This window comes from Cetorhinus maximus, chromosome 4 (genome assembly GCF_964194155.1).
Source record: "Cetorhinus maximus chromosome 4, sCetMax3.hap1.1, whole genome shotgun sequence".
NCBI lineage: Eukaryota > Metazoa > Chordata > Chondrichthyes > Lamniformes > Cetorhinidae > Cetorhinus > Cetorhinus maximus.
In genome coordinates this window covers 22,191,864-22,206,578 of record NC_135882.1, presented here as the reverse complement: position 1 = coordinate 22,206,578, position 14,715 = coordinate 22,191,864, and the positions used below count along the sequence as shown (strand labels likewise).

The window sequence follows — 14,715 nt, the reverse complement described above, 5'->3', positions numbered from 1 at the left end:
CTCCTTTAAGATGCTCTTTCAAAACCTACCACTTTGACCCAGTTGCCTAAACATCTCTTATGGGGTTTGGTCTCAAATTTTGCTTGATAATTGGTCCTGTGGACTCCCTTGGAATGTTTTACGACATTGAAAGTTCTATATAAATGCAAGTTATTGGTGTTGCTGCAGAATTACCACTTGCTAAGATATTAAAGCAGAAAAAGATTAATGCAAATTATATTCACATTTAAACAGAATAGTTATGGCAATTACATTGTTTGATATCATCCAAACACTTTACACATTTATAATATCAAGTTCCTCCATCCATTATTTTAACAGAGAGATGAACTCTTTGATCCTAAATGGTTTGACATGGTTTTGTGGATTGGAGCCACAATTTTTCATATGATTTTATTCTTCACTCATTTACAAACCATCAAACCTATTCATCTTTGATGAAAATAAACAATCAAAGTTGTCTAATTAAAGGAATAGCTTCAGAGTGACATTTCTTATATCTGCTGTGCATGTTGAAACTGTTGTCCACCATGTAGTCAATTTTATTTTTCTCCATTGATTATGTCTCTCCTCTGTGTTTTCTCCTTTCTGACTGGTTATTTTCTACTTCTGTTATACTTACCAAACATATTACATAAAACATTTTTCTCCCAATTAAACCAAACAACCTACCCAATCACATTTGAGAAGAACAATTCTGAGCCACCCAACTAAATATCCTTAAAGTTTGTAAAACAAACATTTGCATTTATATAGCACCTTTCACAATATCAGGATATCTCAAAGTGTTTTACAGCCAATAAAGTATATTTCAGAAGGCAATGTTGTGATGTAGAAACTGTACAAAAACCACATAACAAGTTCAATTATTCTCAAAAATACTTCAACTTACTGATCCCATGATCACCTTCTATACTATAACTCTCAGAAACCACAGTGTAACCCAGTTTCCATTACAATACATGGATAAAACCTATAATTTTACTTTGTGGATGTTGTGTCATAACCAAGAAATCAGGTTACAACTTAATTTATTACATTTGTTACAAACCATGGAATATCTAGGCTTCCACTTCTCCGCTCCCAAACTTCAAACTTTACATTTTGGGTTCTCTCCCACCCTCAAGCCTCTTTAAGTTACCTCCTGCCTCTGAATACACTCAGATCCTAGTCAATCAATCGACATGCCTTAAATAATCCCCATTCCTGCCACTTCCTTCCCAACATGTGCCCTCCTCGCCACTCAATACTCTGCTCAGATCTGGGCCTTCTGCTAGGCCTACCTCGTCATTGCTTCTTGTTCCAAGCACATGCCCCATTCCACCCTGGACGTTACTGCTTGCGCTCTCTCTTCCATATATAAAATATTGTACAGTGCTATAATAAAATCTCAAAGATGATGAACTGCTACAGTGCAAAAACGAGTGTACCAACTTGTTAATCTGAATTTGCTGTGTCCATGTGTTCATTTTCTTATTATTTCAAACAACATTTTATTTAAATAGTGGAGAAAGAATTTCACATGAATGCATATATTACTAATATAACACAAAACAAATTCAACCCAAAAGAGTTTTCATCAGAATTTATGCTCTTCGAGGCTACGCACATCACCCTGGTAGTGCACAAGTGCAGCATTTGCCTTTATAGTTTTTTTACAGCAACATGAATAAAATCAAGCTGCAATTCTCTTTTCATTATCTCAACCAGATTTTTATGCAATGTGCTCAATTTTGAATGTGATTTGGAGATTCAGCTATTTACTATTTACTTGAGGTGGCTGTATCAAAGTTGATTCCAATGATCTTACCTAAATTGATCCTTAAACCTGAAAAGTTTTCCAAATGAAAAAGACTTGAATTTATGTAGGACTGGGTTATATCTTTCAGAAAACTCTCAAAGTGAATTCACAGACGATGAATTACAATGAAAGTGCACAGACTGTAGTTGGGTAGGACAACAGTGAAAGCTCCCAAACAGCAATGGGATGAATGAGGAGTTAACAAATACAGCATCTGTCCATTTTTTACACAATCAGTGCTTCAGAATTAGCATGTTTTTTTCACATTCGCTGACAAAAACTATTGCCTGATTTAAATTTCTGTGCTGCTACCATGTCGCTCCATAATACATCTTTTCCTCTGCATGTGCATAACTGCATCAGGAGGTTCCAGTTCTTGTAGATTAGGAGGCATGTAGGTAAACAGATGTTATTTTGAAAACAACCAAGGAATAACCAACCTCGGAATTAAATTAATTTCAAACTATTTGGATTTGTGAAGAAGATAATATAAAAATACTAGTACAATTGTTTGCACTCTACTTTGTAAAAACTGGCCTCCACAAATGTTAAAAAGGAACAGTTATTTGACAATTCAGATTTAAACTACACAGGGAGCTCACTGATATGAAGTGTGGATTCATAGAAAATCCACATCAGTCGCACTAAAATTATAATTCATATCTTCACGTTATGAAAAAAGTGGATTACTGCATATGCTGCAGCAGTTACTACAAATAAATAGATATACCTACAGCATGTGTTTTATGCAGTCAGTGTTTCTTACCTAGTCTTAAGTTTTTTTTGCCAAAAATCAGCATGAGATTTAAATAATCTTTTGTGCATGTGCAGCTACATTTTGGGCAGCTCCACCACTTGATTAGTAGACACGCTTATAGAGAAGGTAAAGGGTTTTATGGTTCACATTTTCCCCATGCTGACCAAACACTTTTGTTCTGGCCAGCAGGTGTGAACCCAATGTTATGCAATGGGAAACATGCTGCTGAATAATGGCACTGGTCAAAGTTATTTGCTATGTTTTTGGGACCTGGACAGCTAAACCCATTGAGGAACTTTTCAGACATAATTTCAATTTCAGCAACACCGTTAGACTCCACACTATTACCTAAAGTGCCCCCTTCGCTTCCCCAAAATATATTTATTTGGTGTCTAAAGCAAAGTTTCAGTAGACTCCACCATTTGGTGAATGGAAAATTCACCAAAAAAGTGTCAAGAATCAAATTACCTCGGGGGAGAAAGTTGCTAATGGTATGTTAATTATATTGTTAAGATACAAAGGTGAAGGGCATTGTTTAAGTACCAAGAACACTTTTAAAGAGAGACTGCTGGGACAAGGCGGTGGGACACAGGAAGCAGATATATGTAATGCTGCATTGTGTAAATAAATATATTATCAAGTATTAGTGCCTAGTTCCATACTTCACCAACTGGCTTGGAATTGAATTAACATGTGCTTCCACCATCCCAGGAAATAAGGTTCACACCTTCAGAACTCATGACCCCCTTCGGAAATATTTTAATCTGCTATTACAAAGAGCTACTTTTGACCACTTTATTATGCACAAGAAGCTTGTGTCCCACTACACACATGAGTGCTAGCAGATGTGCACAACATATCCAATTGTGAATGTGTTTTCTGCAGAGTGATGCTGATGTGATCTTTGTTTTCAGTGGGTTGCAATTCCAAAACAGAGGTAAAAGCATCTCAAGGAAGGCCACATGCACCATCATGATTGTATATCATGATATTCCTTTGTGTTAATCAGGGTTGAGGTCAGTTGTACATTCAAGCTTCTTGAACCATTTTTTTAAGCACAGTTCAGAATAGGCAACCTGTTGACCCTCCCAAGCATGTGCTGGGAGCAGAAAAAACAAACACCCCCTTGTTAGGGTTAGAGTTAAGGTCTGAATTAGGTTTTGATGAAAGTTAGAATTTGTTATGTACGAATCGCCAATCAGCTTTGCCTAGGTTACCAGTGATCATCATCAAGTGGCTGTGATGTACTTTGGCATAATCTGAAACTCTTCTTACTTCCCCATCTGGACACTGCAGCAAGGACATACTGGGTTGGATTTTGAGACTGTGGTGTGGACTTCCCATTTCCCAACAACTGTTTAAATCCGGTGCCAAGTCAAGGGGATCATTGGGGGTCCAGCTGCAGTGACGTTAGCAAGCAGCGTTAAGTAGTCAATCACATTGAAGTATTCTCACAGACAGCATACCAGGATGTTAAAAATTCAATCCCTTTTTAATTAAACTTTTTAGATAGTGAAATAAATGGTTAAGATTTAATTAAAATATAGGCTAAACTAAAGATAAACTTAAAAATATGAAAGAAGTAGAATTTTATCATAATGGAGAACTTTGACATTCCACAAATATAAAATTAACCTTTCAGGGCTAGAGTGTTTAGCAGTAATCCTGAACTTAGTATGCTGTTAAAAACCCAGTTACACTTCATTCAAGAAGGGTTTTTAATAGCGAGATCCAGTTACATTTCATCCGACAAGGGTTTTTATAGCGAGACCCAGTTACATCCCATTTAATAAGGGTTCTTGCAGTGAGACTAACCGTAAAATAGAAAGCTTTTGTCAATTTACTGATTGCTCAGGGATTGCACTCTGGGCCACCCTCAACAGCGTACCCTCTGGAGGAGGGTAGGATCACTGATGGTGATTTCTGAATTCCTGTGTTATTCTGCGCGAGTGCAGACTCCCAAGGTTTCTGTCAGTTTCAGTGCTGTAATAATGCCAAAAACTGACATTTTCACTATCATTACCTTCACAAAATCCGAGCCATTACGTGGAATGGAGAGCAGCTTCTGGAAGAGGTTGTCAATTACATATGTGTTCCAAATGGTACATGGTAAGTTTGTGTGCAATGGAGCTGTTTGCTGAAAAGTATTGTTAAAATTAATTGAACGTAAAAATGATGATCTCTTACAGCCAAAAATGAATGCTGCTGTATAGTCTGTTATGTCTGATTTAAAGATGCTGTAGTGACTAACCTCGTATAAATAGGCAAGTGCTTTTTTTGTTCTCCCATGTTAAAAATGTCACCTAAGAAGTAAAATTGTCTGTAATAAACAAAAATGCATCACTTTAATATAAAATTCATGTTCACTGAGAGCATGCCTGAGTATACCCTATGAATACCACTCCAGCATCTGCTGATCAGGAGAAAAGTTATTGAAAGGCGTGCGTAGAATTTTACATTTGCTCAAACCCCTGCTTTCTACCTGTGTTTACATGTCATGCCACTGAATTTCATTTCCCACACAAAAATGGAAGGAGTCGTAAAATTGAATTTCCAAATTAGCAATAGAAGCTCTCAAATTCAATGTAATAAAAATGGAATTTAACTTATTCAGTCACCATATATTAGTAACCCTGACTGTAAATGCTTATTTTGAGCTGGTTTTGAGTTGTAAGTTGTCTTTTAGTTTGTCAACTATTTTGGCAGCTATTTCAGGTTTACTTTGAAACTGTCCACCACCTTTAGCTAGTTCCTTAGAAATTATGACTTTATTGAGTTTCTAGTGATATTGGTTGAGGAACAATTGCAGTCGTTACACCTGGAGAACTCCCCACTTGTCACCAAATAGTGCCTAGGACCCTTTCATATTCATCTGAATCTTCATAGCATGCAAAAGATGCCTTTAATTTAATGCCTCATTTTTAAAAATGGCATCTCCGGCAAACCCTGGGAAAGTAAATAAATAAATTCCAAAACCAAAGGTGCTATAAACAGAAAGATTTGTAAGTTTAGTGGTGAAACCTTCCTTTATTGGAGCTTTTATAAGTAATGACACTCAAACTATTTAATGTAAATGTAGTGCCACTCGGATGGCCTTTCAGTCTGTAGCTGTCAAGGTAATTTAAGACAGTTATGCCACATTTATTTTCTGATAGGCCACAATTTCTTAACTGCAACATTTTAAATTCTTGTCAATATAAGCTGCAATACCCTATTAATGCACACTCACTCAATAGTCAGCCTTAAAAAAGCAGTTAATGCATTCATTGACTCCTATAAATCACTGGGCAATAATTACTATGACAAAGATGTTTGAAGAATTTCTTGCTATGATTCAGGAGAGCTCACTTTTCTGAGACAGAGGTGACCCTCATTATGTAAAAGGCAATGGCAAGCAAGACTGCATTTCATGATGTAAGCCTTCATTTATCTAATTCACAGCTTGCTATTCCGAATGACCAAGTAGCCAGAAAGTTAATTGCTGCCATCACTTTCACTGTCACAGGCAGAGCAGCTGGAGCCACTGATGAATAGTTCAGACCATGTTTACAACAATAACAACAACTTACATTCATATAGCACCATAAGCTTAATTAAAAAAAAGTCCCAAGTGCTTCATTGAAGTATCATAAAACAAAATTTGAAATTGATGAGCCAGAGATGTTAAGACAGATGATCAAAGGTAATATTTTTCCAATACTAAGCAGAATCCTAAAGGAGGAAAAAAAAAGTTGAGAGGCAGAGAACGTTACGAGGGAATTCCTCAAGTTAATGGAGGGTAGAACGTGGAAGGCCATTCAGGACTTCAGTGGAGTAGTCAGGTCCAGAGGTAACAAATGCACCATTTCAGCAGTAGGTGATCTGATTCAGGGGCAAAGTTGGACAATGTTATGGAGTTGGGAATAGGTGATCTTATTGATGGCACAGATGTATGGTAGAAAGCTCATCTTGGGGTCAAGTATCACACCAAGGTTGCAAACAGTCTAGGCTAGCCTCAGCCAGCTGCCAGGGAGAGTGATGGTTGCTAGGGAACAAAGGTGGTGGGGGCGGCAAAGACAATGGTTTAGATTTTTCCAGTATTTAGTTGGAAGAAATTGCTACTCATCCAGAATACCTGTCAAATCAGAGATAGTGAAGGGGTTGCAAGAGTAGAGCTAGAGCTGGGTATCATCAGCGCACATGTGGGAACCTGTGTTTTCGGATGATATCACCATGGGGCATCATGTAGATTAGAATTAGGAAAGGGTCAAGAATTGAGTGAACCAGAGGTAAAGGGAATGGGAAGAGAAGCTATTGCAAGTGATTCTCTGGCTAAGTGGAAATGGAACCAGGCAAGTGTAGTCCCATCCAGCAGGATGAAGATGGTGCAGTCAATCATTTCAAAGGTTGCAGACAGGTCGAGAAGGACAAGGAGGGATAATTTACCTTTGTCCCAGTCACAAAGGATATCATGAGTGACCTTGATAAAAAATACTTTGGTACAGGGGAAGAAACCTGACGTTTACCATTACATGTACGTCCATTACATGTACGTCCATTACATGTACCTCCATTACAGCTGCTCTAGAAAACCTGAATCAACATATCCCTGAGATTCGGAGGTGAATAGATCCTCTTCTTAAGTAATACTTCCCCTTTTAGAAACCTCTATTACTTTTCATCCCAGTTGTCATTTATACAGAAATTGCAGCATGACTAATGTTAACTGGATGTGAACTTTCTCAGTAGTTGGCTAAAGTGGCATTAGTAGAACAGAATTGTTAGAATTGTGGCATCGTTGGCATCGAAATGAATATCAATAGCATACATCAATAAAAAATGCTGCAACAGATAAAAAGGATGCAGATGGATACTCACACCTCCAGTAAAAATTGTTAAAAAAAAAGACTATGGGGTAATGTTAACCACAAGAAACAGGTAGGTCAGGGTTGGGTGGGAGTTTGAAGTTTTCAAAATCTGAGTTCCAAAGACCTACGAACCTCTGAGAGAAAAAAATTCTCCTCATCTCTGTCTTAAATGGGCGCCCCCTTTATTTTTAAACAGTGACCCCTAGTTCTAGATTCTCCCAAAAGAGGAAACATCCTTTCCCCATCCATCCTGTCAAGACCCCTCAGGATCTTATGGCCAGAATTTTTAGCTCAGTGGGTGGGCGTGCACCCGACCCTACCGAACGTGAAATGGCGCGTGTTGATGACGGCCGAGCGTGCTGACGTCAACACGCAGTCGCGCGATAGATCGGTCGGCAGGTGCGCGCCAGAGCCGGCAGTGCGCCCGTCAACAATTAAAAGGCCTATTAAGGCCATTAAGTTATCAACTGAGTTTAATTTTTCACTGCCCGTTCAATCTAACAGTTGGCGGGCAGGCGGAAAGGCCAAGCGGCCTTTGCATTTTTTTGGAAACCTCATCCACGGGCGGGATGAGGTTTTCAAAAGCTAATGCAAATAAAATAAAAACTCTATTTTTTAATTAAGAACATGTCCCTGCTCATGTGACAGAGTCACATGAGGGGATATGTTTTATTAAATTTTTCTGATGTTCAGTAACTTATTCAATACATTCTTCATCTTCCTGAGGCAGCTCTGTGCCTCAGGGGGATTATACTGCGCTCTCTCGCACGTATGCATGAAGTTCACGCTCGCCCCACTCGCACTCCTCCTTCCACCTGCACAGGCAGCGCTCAGCACGGCCACTTGTGTATCATGCTGGGCGGGCCTTAATTGGCCAGCTCACATAAAATTGCGGAGCGCTGCCGATCGCGGGTGGCGGTCGGCTTCCCAACCACCCCCGCCGATTCTGCACGCCAAGGGAAAAATTCTGACCTATATGTTTCAATTAATTTGCCTCTTACTCTTCTAAACTCCAGCAGATACAAGCCTAGCCTGCCCACCCTTCCCTCATAAGACAACCCGCCCATTCCAGGTATGTGCCATTTTGTGCCGTACATCCTATACAATTCCACATAGCTGCAGAGTATGTTTATTTAAAAAGATACTTTTAATAGTTATTATGACTTGTACAACTAGGAACTTCATCCGCCCCACAATGAACAATCCTTTTCTTTTTAAATAATTGTAGCAGAAGCTCTTTTGACTCCACAACACTCTAATATAATTCTGTCGCGTGTCCAAAATAGATGGAAATAGCTTCGCAAACATTTATCTCACAGCACAAAATGACAATCCTCGCTGCCAGGTAAAACAGATAAATCAATGCTCTAAGGTACTGAAAGGAATTCGCTGCTTGCATGTGCACTGAGGCACTAATAATAAAATTCATCCCATAGCTTAAACATGCTTGCTGTGTCTTATTTACCTTTTCAAACTCCATTTACATTTACATGTGAGAGACACAGACAATGACGATCTCCACATTTTAATGGGGGGAAAGCTCATCGCTAAAAATGTCACTGCGCCAGCACTTATAAATCCATTATATGACAAAATGAAAATTCAAGATATTGACAGTGCTGGAAATTAAAATACTGAAGCACTTAGCAAATAGGGAAAGGTTAAACACACAGTCAACTGCAAGATGCGACAGACTGTGGTTTGATCTTTTCCCCGCAATTTACTTTCTAACCGGTGGAGCTCAAAGTGCTTAGGAATATGTATTTAGTAACATTTCATTTTGTGTAAAAATGGCAGAATGTACTCAAGGAAGGGCGGGAGGTGTGGGATGAACTCTGTGTGAGGTGTGATACATATTTGTTACATCGTGTCCTATAACTTGAAGAGCTGAGCATGGCAGTAGAATTCAAGTAGAATGTTAAAAATACCATCAGCAGTACTTTGATTTTAGAAATACTATAATTGTTTAATTATGGGCAGGATCTTTATGTCGGCGAGTGGGATGCGGGGCCTGCTCGCTGATGTGTAAAATGACGCGGGATGACGTCGGGTGGAACTCCCAACGTCACCCCGCGTCATTTCAATTTTCAGGGTTGGCGGGGGCGCAGCCAAATCAGCTGTGCACCCGCTGACCTGTCAACGGCCTATTGAGGCCATTGACAAAGTCATTAACCTCATTAATGGACCTGCCTGTCCAACCTTAGGGCTGGCGGGCAGGCTGGGAGCCCTGGAGGGCTTCAGAAAAAGCATGAATCCTCATCCATGGGCGGGATGAGGTTTCATGAGGGTTTTTTAAATTTTAATAAATGTATGCTTTAAAGCGATGGACATGTCCCAACTCACGTGACAGTCACATGAGGGGACATGTATGGGAAATTTTGTTTTTGTGCCTTTACCATTTTTAAATGTTTAAATTTGGAGCCGATCTCCCTGAGGCAGCACTTAGCCTCAGGGAGATGAGTGTGGTCTTTCACGCACATGCACGAAAGAGCACACTCTCGGCTTAGGGAACCCATCCCCTCCCCCACTGCCCGCACAGGGAGCCCATAACGCTTCCTAATGGACGTCACGCTGAAGGCCTGCCCAATTAAAATGGCGGCGCACCCCCAATTGGGGGCGCCGATCGGAGGAGGGCCTGCCCACGCCTGCTCCTGCATTCCACCCCCCCCAAACGGGGGGAAAATTCTTCCCAATGTTGCTATCAGGCGCTTTAGTTTGGATTCTGCTTTACTAAGCTCCTTCTTCTTTAGCTCTTTGCCCAAAGGCAGGTCTGACCCACACACCACAGGTAGGACAAGGAAGCAGGTCCTGAAACTACCCCAGTCAGAACGGGGATCGAGCCCAGTCCTGGTGGCACCAATCTAATCCACACTGGCTGTTCAGCCAACCGAGCCAACTGGCTTTCCAAAGAGTCCAAGTTGCTGTGGCAACATACACTTCTACCTGCATGTTGCAGCCTGGAGCTATGGATAGTGATGGCAGGGGCTCAAATTTCTTTCCATCACATGGCTGACCAGAAATCTCTCCTGCTCTTGTCACCTGCCATTGGCGTATGTTGGAAGGATTTACAAGCTGATTCTCAACCTGTTTGGCTGCGTAATGAACGCACGTTCCTTGGCCATCAAGTCCTGGAGTGGGACTTGAACCCAGAGCTTTGGCTCAGAGACAGGGACGTTACATTGCACCACACAACCTCCCCCTTTACTTAGCTAACCAGCCTTTAAAGATATCTGAGCAGAAAGTATGGTGTTATATTTTTGTTGTTGATGGGTGTTTTTTCCCAGGGGATCCTCAAGCTTGTCAAACCTTATACCTAGAGCAAGCAAATTGTTGTGGAGGATGTTGCATAATAAATCTCTCAATTTTCGCCTTCCAGTGGTTGTAGTCCAGCTTCTCCCTTGACCAGCACTTTAAATTCAATCAGCAGTATGTTATGAAATTCTTTTGCTTGCCCTCTCTTTACCCATTTAACATCGAACAAGGTGACCAGCCTCCAAATGTAATAGTTGCTCTTAGTAAGCAAGTGTTTAACTCCGTTCTGTTAACTAGCGCCTTGACACACATCCTAATTTTAACCGGTGTCAGAGTGAAATGGTCCTGAACATTCAGATATAAGAATGGCCCCTCTAGATGGTGAGCTCGGGAACTCAGACCTCACGTGACCCTGCCGACAAACACACTTGGGAGGGAAACATGAGCACTTAATACGGTCACTTGCGATTGTGCAACTTGATAGGTTGGTGGCATCTACTAAGCTGCCCAAAACCCAGAACTTCTGAGGAGTGGCAGTCACAGTCGGATTGGCACTCCACTCCTTTTCACTCACACTGGAATACAGCTGAACACTTTGCGCCTGGCCGTCCAGCTTGGGCTCCCTTAGAAATGTGCAGTGCAGCGGATTCCCAAAGCCTTCAGTCGAGTGCAGCAGGGTCGGAGGAAAGGAAGCCTTGTCCACTCTTTTACAGCTCTAGCTGCCACAAAGCAGGTAAGCTTAAAGGTCCCAGCCACTTTGAGGATCCAAGGAGAAGGTAAGTGTATAAGTGGGCAGGATGGGGGGAGGATGAGTCAGGGGGGGTGGGGCGAGGAGGGGAGGGTAATCAGGTGGGTGTGGGGGTAATCGTGAGGTCAGGAGGGTATTTAGAGGTTGGGGGGGCAGTTGCAGGGCAGTCACAAGGTTCGAAGAGTAGTATTGGGGGTGGGTGGTAGTCAGGGGGTGGGATGGTCAGGGGGTTGGGAGGGTAGAAGGGGATGTGGGGGGTGGTTGGGAGGGTAGTTGGTGGGTCAGGAAGGTAGCCGGGGGGTGGGGTTAAGGGATAGCCTGGGGATCCGAAGGGTCATCGGGCTGGTAATCAGGGGATGGGTGTTGGGTGGGTAGTCGGGGGTTGGGAGAGTAGTTTGGGGGGTTAGGAGATAGTCGGGGTATCATCGGGTCTGTCCAGTGGGGGAGGTCAGGGGGTCAGTTCTATAATTACACAGGTGTTAGAAGTGGGTTTAATCCTTCGACATCACCTGCCAAGAGAATCAGAACCATCTGAAGTCTCTGATTGAAACCCGAGTATTAGTTGGTTCCCAGTACAGGGTAAGTGCCCATCGGAAGTTTGAACTTCCCAGGCAATTCCCATGTAGTCCTTCCATGGGGACTTCTTCGGGGGGGGAGGGATCTCCTGGTGCATCTTCTGGGGTACTTCCTGGTTAGTTAAGGGCCATTATTTTTGCAGTTCAGCATGATAACTTGAAAAGCTTCAGAGCACAGTGGAAAGAGGCATCTACAGAAGAAATAGGAGGTGGAATTGACTCTACGGCCCCTTGAGCCTACTCTGCTATTCAATATGATCATGGCTGATCCTTAGCCTCAACTCACCTTTCCCACGTGCTCCCCATATCCCTTGATTCTCTGAGAGACCAAAAATCTATCCATCTCAGCCTTAAATATATTCAGCAATGGAGCATTCACAACCCTCTGGAGTAGAAAATTCCAAACATTCACCAGCTTTTCAGTGAAGAAATTACTCCTCATCTCAGTCCTAAATGATCGGCCTCTTGTCCTAAGATTGTGCCTCCACGTTCTTGATTCCTCAGCTAGGGGAAACAACTGTCTGTATCTGCTGTATCACGCTGCTTCCAGAATCTTGAATGTTTCAATGAGATCACCTCTCATTCTTCTAAACTCCAGAGAATATATATCCTCTTCTGACTGGGGACGGCCCCCACTTGAGGTCCAGTGACCTCTGGGCCACCCTCCCCTCATCGGCCGCTCCTCTGACTTGATTGCCCGCTTCGTGCACCCCTACCCAGGCCTTTCCTACCCTGCCTGCCCTAGGACTCATTAAACTGACTTGGTCTCAGCTCCCTACACTTAGGCTCTGACGTCTTCCTGAACTTCCTCTTCTGTCCACTGCAGTGCTGTTGCTGCAAGGACTGGAGATTGGCTGGCAGCTCTCTAAGGTGGGACTTCCTCCCAAGTGAGGGGCAGAAGTCCTGCCTGCCGTCAATTGACGCTCATTTGAGTGTCAATTAGCTGCAGGCCACTTGGGGTCGGCAGGACGTGTTTCTTGCCGACTCTTCAAATGGTGGAAAGGGAGGCCCCACGATCTGAAAAATTCAGACCATGAGAAAGATACAATTCGAAAGAATGGTACACTTTTACAAGTTGTAAACAAAAAAATAGTTCAAAGTTCACATGTTTGGCTCATCTTTGGAAAAAGTCATTAAGGACCTTGCAAAGGTGACATTTTTACTCCAAAAGGGTAGTTTAAAAATAGTCTGCTTTTCTATTCTTACAGCCAAAGTGAATTTAGTTCTTCACCAACTGTCCTCATATATCAGGGTTGTTATAGGATTCCCTCAAAGAGATGGATCTTCAGCAGCTGGAAAGTTAGTCACGTATTTTCTTCTTACCAAGAGATCACATTTCTTTATAGGTGGGCTTAGAATAGGAGTCAAGCTGGGAGACCTTTTAGATGTAACAGTCTCTAGGTTTAAAAAGGTGTGGGTGTACTGCCTTTACAGCTGCTGATGTTCTGCAGCTGGTGCTCAATGTAATCTACCCGAGTTTCTCTCTGGGTCTTGAGATAAGTGCATTCAATATCTGAAGACAGTTTCAGTTACATGATCAACTTCTATTGTTCACCCAAAATGATCTGGAAGTCTTAAATCATGGTTACACAATGGGGTAATGGGTGAGTTCTTCACACTTATTCAGGATGAATTGATTTCTGCCCAGCTCTCATTGTTAAGGTTCAAATTCGGAGACCTGGATTCTAGATTTATGTTTTTGGTAATTCCACAAACAATAGCAAGTGTAAGTTCCATAGGTAGTATTTGTATTGGATGCCCATTCAAAAGAGTGCTTGCCACCCATAGGCATTCAGGTAGGATCTTTCTGGAAACTTGGGGTAGTCTATGTAGAAATTACAAAAGTCACCTGACCCTCAGTAGCCATCTTAACAGTCTTATTAGTGTCCATTTTCCTTCCTTAAATATGGAGACCAAAACTGCACACAGCATGCCAGTTGTGCTCTCAACAATGCCTGTACAACTGGAGCAAGGCTTCCTTAATCCTGTACTCTAATCCCCTTGCAACAAAGGCCAACATGCCATTTACCTTCTAATTGCTTGCTATAACTGCAAGCTAACTTTTGGTGTTGTTTGTATGGGTACACCCCTCTGATCTTCAACATTTACAGGTTTCACACCTTTTTAAAAATGTTCTGCTTTTCCATTCTTATGACCAAAGTGAACTTGTTTCTACAATGAAGCTCCCCTTGGCTGAAGTCCTAAGCTTAGTTGTAGCTTATTTAATGAAGGTGCACAACCTCTTTGTGCAATCATAGATTCTGTATGCAGATTTCTTCAGATGTGTCCAGGTCCAACTGATCCTGTGATCAAATGATGATATAATGGAGGGTCAGAATTTATTGGCAAAGGTGCAAAAACCTCGATTCCCTGGTCGTCCGTCCTGATGGAAGACCATCAAGACCATTAGTTCTGTTTCTTTCTTATATGGCTGCTGTCTGACCTGCTGAGTATTTCCAGCATTTTCTGTTTTCGTTTTACATTTCCAGCTTCTACAGTATTTTGCTTTAGTGCAAAAACCCCTGTCTGGCATCCGACGTCCTATTCAACCTGCAAGTACAGAGGGATTCACAGAGGGATACGGGGAAATCAGGAGAGAGAAACAGCTCAGAACTATGTGATTGCATAATTCCTTCATCTGCTAGAGTGGTATGGGGATAGAGGCAAATGCGGCAATTGCTAAACAGGTTTAGTAAGGACGAAAAGGGGCTCAGGACATCAAGTGCCTGAACCAA

The 14,715-nt window shown here is 41.9% G+C and overlaps 1 protein-coding gene across 2 annotated transcripts in view; it reads right to left on the bottom strand.

Annotated features, from left to right (window-relative positions):
- Positions 1-14,715, bottom strand: part of LOC144679543 (coiled-coil domain-containing protein 102A-like) — a 632,296-nt gene that overhangs the window by 4,975 nt on the left and 612,606 nt on the right. The gene's annotated exons all lie outside the window — the stretch shown is intronic.